The sequence below is a fragment of the Pseudochaenichthys georgianus genome, chromosome 12 (genome assembly GCF_902827115.2).
Source record: "Pseudochaenichthys georgianus chromosome 12, fPseGeo1.2, whole genome shotgun sequence".
NCBI classification, from domain to species: domain Eukaryota; kingdom Metazoa; phylum Chordata; class Actinopteri; order Perciformes; family Channichthyidae; genus Pseudochaenichthys; species Pseudochaenichthys georgianus.
The window spans coordinates 23,175,992-23,186,359 of record NC_047514.1 but is presented as its reverse complement, the minus strand read 5'-3'; positions in this window follow the sequence as shown (position 1 = coordinate 23,186,359).

The window sequence follows — 10,368 nt, the reverse complement described above, 5'->3', positions numbered from 1 at the left end:
TTTTTTTGTTGAATGTGAAGCTACACCTGCAAAGTTCTCTAATCAACACGTGTTATCTTGTTTTTCTACACTTTGAGTGTTATATCTCGTTAAACGTATACATATAACAGTATAATTAGTGCTGGAGGCACAGGTAGCTGAATATCTCCCCTGACAGACAGAGCCATGCTCACTGTTTCCTCATGTTGCTAGTCTTTACACTAATCACCTGCCGACCTGCGTCATAGATGAGAAGAACAATAAGAGTGATATATTGCATGTTATCAACGCTCGAAAAGAAGAAAAGAAGCTCAATTAGATTGAAAAAGTTCCAATAACTCCACTGTGCTGTTAAATCATTGTGAAATTCCACATGCTGCTTTTGTAATGAGCTCTGTTTGATGTTGAAACATCTTGAATAGCCATAACAATATGCACATTTTTCGTAGAAGTTTGCTTAAAATTCATTACATATTTTCTGACAATTGTAGTCAGCGTTTACCTTTTAACACGCACCATGTGCACAACCTGTGTCTGTGTGAATGTTCTTTCCATTGAAACGTCCAATGCTGATGAGCCATATGTTGAACAAGGTCAAAGAGACAGTGCTTATGTTCCACTCTGTACAAAGATAATCACAGAGGAGAACATTCATGGAAACCCTTCACCAGGATAAATGCAGCGCTACGTTTTAGGAATTAAAAGTAGTCATTTTCAGTCCGTTTAGCGGCCAAGTAGAGATCGAGTGTCATTACCATATGAAAATGAAAATTTAAATTCATGACCATTGAAGAAGTGATGTGGAGATAGAAAATGGGAAAGAGTGCTGAAAGTCATCACTTTATTACAATATTCCTGCTTCGCACTGAAGTGAATATTACGACATTCTTCTTGATGGGGTTTTTATCATGGCGGCCACGCATGAGTGGTGAGAGGAACTCGCTCACCTTTTTTAACATCTAAGCTCACATACACCCATTGTAACTGCCATCGTTATTGCAGTGGGGATATAAGATGCACTGGACGCTTTTGGTACACAATGTGTCTCGTTACCACGCTGAAATTGGCCTTTAAACAAGCCCTGAACTAACACACTCTCACTCCCTAAGCGTCCAGGAGCTACGTTTGGTCAGGGTCCCGTGGCGTCCAGTTGTGACGCTCCTAGGCTCCTTCAGCTTCATAAAGGGACGCAAATAGCTTTCAACTGATTGCAATGTATTCCCATCTGCGTCGGGATTTGACGCTCATGGAAGCACGGCATTCGTTTGTGTCAGCTGCCCTTAAAGGCAATGTGAGCGTCCATTCCCATTGGATAACGGAGAATTGTACACCCGGAAGTAAGTACTCCTCTTACTGTCGATTGATTTTACAGTGATATCTGCGCTACTCATCGACTAAAAAACACCAGATTATCCTTGTTAATTACACAACATTGATTGGTTTAAATTGTGTGCAATGCTTTTGTATTTTTCCCCTTCCATTCGGAGAAACAAATATTTTTTCGGAGTAAAGGATGGCACTACACTACCCAGAATCCCCAGCTATTGTTTAGGACTACACCATGTGCTCTGTTTGACAAACCCCGTGATAGTCCTCAAGCTCTGTGATTGGAGAGTGTGCTCCGAAGGTTATGCCGATTCTCGAACAGCACTTGAAATGTGATGGAACCATGGCAGACTGTCCAAAACTGGATTTGAACGGGTCCACCTCGGGTCCACCTCGTCCCTCCCGTCCCCAGAACTACACATGCTGGCTATTCTGTTTCGCAACATGTTCTCTATCTATGGCACGTCTCTACTGGGAGTTGTAGTTTTAAAAGACGTTTTCGTATTTCCCATAATAACAAGTTGCCAGTATTAAACTGTGTACATCCCTGGAGGTTTAGGGGATAGGAAACACTCACATTTAAAACATATAATTAATAAATGGGTGGAAATTGCTTGTACCTATAATGGGCAGCATTCATATATATACACACATGCCAGCTAAGGTCAGAAGAGCTTTATTTAACAGCTGGTCTTATGTTTGTGACCCCTGTTGTTAATTGATAACATTACATTACATTAATTGATAAGCCTGAAACATGCACTTGTCAAGGTTCAGAGGCACATTTTGCAAATATGGCAGTAGCCATCGATCAGCTTAAGATAAGATATACTTTATTGATCCCAAGTTGGAACATTTGCGTTACATCAGCATGTGTAACAGTTGTAAATATGCAGTTGTGTTTATTTGTAAATCATTTAGTATAATCACACAAATGCTGTGTTTTATATTTAACAATTCTGTGTTCTTTATTTATTGATTGTTCAATACCTGACAAGGCCGGAGATGAAATATCTACATACATCTTATAAGAGTATAATACATTATGTATAATATCAGTTAAAATAAGTCCTTCAACATAGTTAATATTGCTGGAGGTATGCACACATATTGATAGATGTCTTGTAATGCACTATTGAGGAACCTGCGACCCAAGTTTTTCATTCAGTGCAGAACTACACCATAGTTGTGTAGGCCTATATGATATGTCAATAAACCTTAGAAAATCTTGAAATCTTGAAAGGGATGTGCAAAATAGTCATTATATACAGTCTTTAATTAACTATTCGTAGAGAATAACGAGTAATGAATATACTTTATAGGGATCCTATTAATATCTAATAATAAAAATAATGAAATTCAATAACATGCTTTAACCACTAGGTGTCCCTTTATATCAGCTATGCACCTTTATGGTGTAAATACAGCCTATCTACCAATTGGATCAAATATAAAAGTGAGCCGAATTAGTGTTGATACTGCAAGGAGACGTATTGTGTGAAAAGAAATGTAAGATGTTGTTTAATGGCTGATATATGTATGATCCACGTCACGTTTTCAGTTCCTCATGTTTGTCTAAAAGTCTTCTCATCAGGGCTCTATAAATACAGAACTACGGCAGATATGTCATATTTAATGCAGCCGAACCGTGTATTACAATGCCGTTATGTGATGACTTTCAAAGAGAAAAGCAAGCACACTCGGAATAAAGTATTATTTTATTTTTTTTAAATGTTTTCGGTCTGTTTCCGGTATTTGTTAATGACGATGTGCTGTGAGATGTGAGACTGGAATTGCACAGGGGAAAATAACGTAGGCTATCTTTAGATGCGGATTTTGTTAAACTAATATGTTTGCGCTGTGGACCAACACTATACATTGACGGGGAAGGGGGTAGCAATAAAGATAACACCATTAAACAGTTACACAACATAACAGAAATAATATCGATAGCAGCATCCCAAGCAACCACCTTGGTAACAATGAAAACGTCGCAATTTCCTGTAGTAATCTTCGCAATAACTAGCAAACTAAAGATCATGTACATCCACTGCACACATAATCTGAAATAACAACTCATATTTCTCGCATCAAATGACATCAAAACGCATTTTAATGGCCAAACTAACTTTAAAATAGGCATTTTCCACCGAGAATAAAACGAAGTTCGGCCATGTTTTCTTTTTCTGCAGGGAGAAATGTGAAGATCACATGACATAGATGCCAGCCATTGGAATGAATGGTGAAAAAAAACGGGGTTTGTCAAACAGAGCACATGGTGTAGTCCAAACGATAGCTGGGGATTCTGGGTAGTGTAGTGTCTTCTGCCATCCTTTACTCCGAAAAAATATTTGTTCCTCCGAATGGAAGGGGAAAAATACAAAAGCATTGCACACAATTTAAACCAATCAATGTTGTGTAATTAAAAAGGATAATCTGGTGTTTTTTAGTCGATGAGTAGTGCAGATATCACTATAAAATCAATCGACAGTAAGGGGAATACTTACTTCCGGGTGTACAATTCTCCGTTATCCAATGGGAATGGACACTCACATTGCCTTTAAGGGCAGCCGACACAAACGAATGCCGTGCTTCCATGAGCGTCAAATCCCGCCGCAGATGGGAATACATTGCAATCAGTTGAAAGCTATTTGCGTCCCTTTATGGCGCTGAAGGAGCCTAGGAGCGTCACAACTGGACGCCACGGACACTGACCAAACATCGCTCCTGGACGCTTAGGGAGTGAGAGTGTGTTGCCTGAACAGCGGGCGAGTCTACAAACAACGCCTGAACGTCTGCGACCCAAGCCCAACACCGGCCGGAGATGTTCGTGTAGACTTCGAGCAATATGTGCGATTATTGTCAGATTGTGAGTGGACTACTTTCCAGAGAGATGAAAGAGCGTACAGGGGGACACTGGACACAAAACTGCTCCAGGTATGATCTAACTTTGCTGTTACTCTCGGAGGCGCAGAGAAGTGGGGCAGACTGGTGACAATCCTGACCAGCGCTTTTTTCATTAATGGAATATTCTCCGCGACGCAACGAAACTCGCGTCCCAACGGATTCCGGCTTCTGAAATATGTCGCCAGAATCCTGAAGAAATTCCCTCTTTCTGACAACTTCCCGGTGGACCTTACAGCTGACTCGCTGACACCTTGGATAGAAATGCAGCTTCGCTTCATCCGTGAGAGAATACAACCAGCGCTGCGGGCCGCCGGGACAGAGACACGACAGCAGCAAAGGAAAGTTTCCAGGAACAAGCTGGCATATCTCTGGCAACACCGCAAATCAAAGGCAATCAATATCATTTTAAATAACAGCTGTTTTCCGGAAACCGCGCCCACTGTTAGTGATACAGCCAATGTGTATGACTACTATAAAGCCAAATGTCAAACTGTGCCGATGGCTACTCCCCTGGCCACGCCCCCTTGGTACAATTTAATTGACAGAATAGAGCCAGGCTATTTCCCAGATACCCAGGATTTTACAACAGAGGAGGTGGATGCAGTTCTGGCTTCTCTTCCTAATAACAAGGCTAGTGGATCTGATGGGGTCATCTACTGTATGAGACGCTGAGAGCTACCAGGCCCACGTCAACACAGACACTCACACACATCTTCAATGCCTGCCTGATCAATGAGAAGGTGCCTGCTTCATGGAAAGGGGCCCTCATTCACAGGATACCAAAAAAGGAAAATGTCCCAGATGATCCTTCCATTTGGCGTGATATTTCACTATTGCCCACTATATACAAAGTCTTTATGAAGTGCCTACTCACCCGCATCTTACCCTGGCTGGTGGACACAGGGATTCTCTCCACCCATCAGAAAGCATATATCAACAGACAGGGAATGAACGAACATGTGTTTTGTTTAAAAACCGGAATAGATGATTTCAAACATGGATCATCTCAATTCTAACAGTGTTTTTGGACTTTAGAGACGCGTTTGGTACACTCTCCCATGAGGTGATGCTACAAGCATTAGAGGAAATATACCTGCCTCAGCATTTTGTGAATATTGTATCCAATGTGGACCAAGGTTAATTTCTTCAGGTTATCTGTGGGCAGCAGCTCACAGAGCCGATTGCACTGAAGGTGGGAATAAAAACTGGCTGTCCCTGGAGTGCCGTGAACTTCATCCTAGCACTCAACCAATGGATGAAGTGGATTTACCAGTGCGCTCCGCTGCATGTCAAATCCCCAAATCCTGTTCAGGGATACGCTGACGACGTGCAGGTGTCATCACGACAAGAGGATGTCATCATTAACATGCTGGCGCGCACTGATGAGTGCCTCCAATGGTCAGGGCTGGAGGTGAAGCAAGCAAGCAAGTGTGCCGTACTCCATGAGCGCCGCAGTGGAGGCAACCGCTGGTATAAGGCCAAGAACGACAAGCCCCCCTCCTTTCTTGTAATGGGCCAACTCATTAAGGTGTATTCCCGTAATGAGACCTACCCATACCTTGGCCACAGGTTTAACATCGCTGGTGAGTGGGGGGAGCAGGTCGAGGAGCTCACTACAGAGTTTCTTCATCGTCTCCACCTGATAGACTTGTCCCCCCTCCCCGTCCTCATGAAGTTCCAGGCTGTGAGAGAGTTGGCTTTGGCTAAAATTCAACATATCTTTGCCAATGTACACATCCCTCTCAAGGCACTGAGAGACATGACAAACAAAACTGTCCAGCTGGTCAGAAAGTGGGTGGGCCTCAACACACACTCCACACGGGGCATCATCTTTCTCCCATGTGGAGAGGGGGGGCTGGGAGTCCCCAATGTCGAGTGGACCTACATAGCCACCAGGCCAGCCCACTTGATCCACATTCTTAACAATGATGATGTCACCGTAAGAGAAATGGCCAGGGCCTCTCTCCTGCTGGATCTACAAAGAAGGAAGACACCCTGGCCAGCGCAGACCAGAACAACTTCCTTGGCTTCAGGAGGAAAGACTCTGGGAAACTTGACTCTCCGGCCAGGGGCTTCGGGGTCTGACTGACCAGATCTCAATGACCTCTGCAATCGGACTGGAGTCCAGCTGAAATGGACACGACTCAACACAGAGACTGAAGTCCCTGTCTCTGATGAACTGATCACTGACCCCAGTGTGGTTGTGAAGGCCGACATCACAACACCTCAGGAAGAGACTGTGGAACTGCACAGAGACTCTGCAAGGAGGGTTCTGCTCAGCATGAAGCAGTCTGAGGTCAGGCAGCACCGTGTGGACTCAGACTGCAGGGAGAGCCTGTTTGGGGTTTGCTGACCACTCAGTCTCACACTCAGTGTTTAAGAACGCCGCTTTTGGTGAGGATGTTCTGACATTTACCATCAAAGCAAGACTGCAGGTATTACCCACTAAGTACAATCTGTCCACCTGGTACCATCAGGATTCACAACAACACCTAGAATCAATTGCACACATAACAAATGGATGTAATGCATACAAACGCCTGTACATAACCCGTCATGACCATATTGTGGACATTGTGTCTGATGCGGTACGAAACATCTTACCATCTAGCACAATGTACAAGCACACTACAGTGTTACCAGAATGATTTGGTTTTACCAATGAGGTCTTTGCTAACATCCCAAATATACCTGATGTTGTTTTTGTTGACACCAACCACAGGGAGGTGCTAATATTAGAAGTATCTGTATTTGACCTGTACATGGACCAGGCTTTCCAGGACAAGTATATCAAATACCAACCACTGCTCGATGTGATAACCAGCTTTGGGTACAAGTGTAGATATAGCATACTTATATTCGGAAGTCTTGGCCATGTATATAAATGCACCATGATTGGTCTGAGAATTGCTGGAATGTCAAAGAGAAAAGCCAAACAAATTGCCAAATATTGCTCTGTTTCAGCTATTATTGGCAGCTTAGCCGTGTGGAGAAGGAAATGCTATGTGTTCCCCGAACGGTACGTCCACACAGCAGCTTTAATCAAATCTTCCAACGCTTCCAACGCTTCTCTGCCCATTGACTTTGAATGGGGATGACGTCACTTTGCCTCGCTTTTCGCCGAACTGCATTGTGGGGGAGCGAAGCGAAGATTTCCAGGATTTTTGGGATTCAAAAGTTGAGCAATGTTCAACTTTTGAAGCTGAGCTGGAAGCGTCAGCCAATCAAATCCCGTGTATGCAAATCTGACAGTAGAAGCGCTAGCCAATCAAACCGCGTGTAAACAGGGAGAACCAGACCGCAGTCCATTTCCTCATATTCCAAACGAGAAATTACGGTAGCAAATCACCCGGTTCTTTACGACCAGAACTATTAACGGGATACAAACCGGAGGAACCAGGCATGGAGGGAGGTGGCAGAGACAGTGGGTGAAACCGGTAGGTTTTCGCCTGTTTGGGGAGTTTATATATATATATATATATATATATATATTGCTCGCATAAAATCCCCGGGGTTTTTTGCTTTGTATGACGGGGGCGGGAGATTCATGTGATTGGTTGTTGGTCGCATTGCTCGCAAAAAATCGCCAAGCTTCAGACACGCCCAGCTTCAAGATTTGTTGATGCCTGTAGTGTAGACGGGCCGTAAGTGTTCTGTGCTGCTTAGCCCCGATATATTTCCCTGTCTTATGTAATATAATTTGTGGAACCAAATAAAGTATTCAAATGTGTGTGTGTGTGTGTGTGTGTGTGTGTGTGTGTGTGTGTGTGTGTGTGTGTGTGTGTGTGTGTGTGCGTGTGTGTGTGTGTGTGTGTGTGTGTGTGTGTGTGTGTGTGTGTGTGTGTGTGTGTGTGTGTGTGTGTGTGTGTGTGTGTGTGTGTGTGTGTGTGTGTGTGTGTGTGTGTGTGTGTGTGTGTGTGTGTGTGTGTGTGTGTGTGTGTGTGTGTGTGTCTATCGGAACCATGGATAGCCTACAGCTATTTGTTTAAGAAGCCACCAGAAGCTTATACACATCTAAGTTGTTTGTGCCCCACCACTTTTTGGTACATATAAAAACGCCACTGGTTACAGGCCAGGTTTTTATAGTTAGGGCCAGAAAAAAGGTGAAAAAGTAGCCCCGGGCCAAAACTAGGCCAAGTGGAAACGCAACCAAAAACGGGCCCCGCACGGCTCGGCACGCTTAAAGCGAGCTACCCGCTGCAGTGGAAACGCGCCATAAGTGTGCCGTACTCCATGAGCGCCGCAGTGGAGGCAACCGCTGGTATAAGGCCAGGAACGACAAGCCCCCCTCCTTTCTTGTAATGGGCCAACCCATTAAGGTGTATTCCCGTAATGAGACCTACCCATACCTTGGCCACAGGTTTAACATCGCTGGCGAGTGGGGGGAGCAGGTCGAGGAGCTCACTACAGAGTTTCTCCATCGTCTCCACCTGATTGACTTGTCTCCCCTCCCGTCCTCATGAAGTTCCAGGCTGTGAGAGAGTTGGCTTTGGCTAAAATTCAACATCTCTTTGCCAATGTACACATCCCTCTCAAGGCACTGAGAGAAATGACAAACAAAACTGTCCAGCTGGTCAGAAAGTGGGTGGGCCCTCAACACACACTCCACACGGGGCATCATCTTTCTCCCATGTGGAGAGGGGGGGCTGGGAGTCCCCAATGTCGAGTGGACCTACATAGCCACCAGACTAGCCCACCTGATCCACATGCTTAACAATGATGATGTCACCGTAAGAGAAATGGCCAGGGCCTCTCTCCTGCTGGATCTACAAAGAAGGAAGACACCCTGGCCAGCGCACACCAGAACAACTTCCTTGGCTTCAGGAGGAAAGACTCTGGGAAACTGGACTCTCCGGCCAGGGGCTTCGGGGTCTGGTCTGACTGGCCAGATCTCAATGACCTCTGCAATCGGACTGGAGTCCAGCTGAAATGGACACGACTCAACACACAGACTGAAGTCCCCATCTCTGATGAACTGATCACTGACCCCAGTGTGGTTGTGAAGGCCGACATCACAACACCTCAGGAAGAGACTGTGGAACTGCACAGAGACTCTGCAAGGAGGGTTCTGCTCAGCATGAAGCAGTCTGAGATCAGGCAGCACTGGTGTGGACTCAGACTGCAGGGAGAGCCTGTTTGGGGTTTGCTGACCACTCAGTCTCACACTCAGTGTTTAAGAACGCCGCTGTTGGTGAGGATGTTCTGACATTTACCATCAAAGCAAGACTGCAGGTATTACCCACTAAGTACAATCTGTCCACCTGGTACCATCAGGATTCACAACAACACCTAGAATCAATTGCACACATAACAAATGGATGTAATGCATACAAACGCCTGAACATAACCCGTCATGACCATATTGTGGACATTGTGTCTGATGCGGTACGAAACATCTTACCATCTAGCACAGGGATGGGCAACTTTGATGGTGGTGGGGGCCACATAATTGATGTACTGGCCACCAGGGGGCCGCAGATTCACTTGGAACACACAAAAATTCCATGTGTTGTATGTAATTATTAACAAATATACTAAGTCTGACATCTTCATTGACATTTTACAATCAAAGGGAACATCCCCAATAAATGGGAACATCCTCTAATAAGCTCACTAAACAAATATCAGTTCACAGAAATGTTATTTCATTTGTACAAGTGGCATGTTTGTATTGAACAGGTTATTAAACAGTGGAATAAAGCTATTTTAAACTATTGGAAAGCACGGAAATTGTGTGTATTGAGATTAACCCAGACATTAGTTGTCTAACTTGAACCTAAAACACTTGTAGCCAGTCTCTGCATTCTCCTTATTCCACAATAAGGGGAATGTCAACACGCCCGCACTTTGCTGTTCCTCAGCACCACTCCCCCTCCCTCCCGCTGAAATTATGAATGAAAAGCGTAGTAATCATAGATAACACGGCAGGGTCCGTGACAGTTTGTTTTCATCTGATTTCAAATAAACAAAGTATTTTTAAGAATATTAAACTTTTTTCGCCAAATTCAGATGATAAATACAACTTTTAAGCTTGTAAAGGTATAATTATAAGAGGCAATTTAACGTCACAGCAGGCATAACAACAGCCGGTGTTTCTTGTGAGGGTTTCCCCGGGAAACAAACACAATACACACAAATGCATCACAGATTATTTTG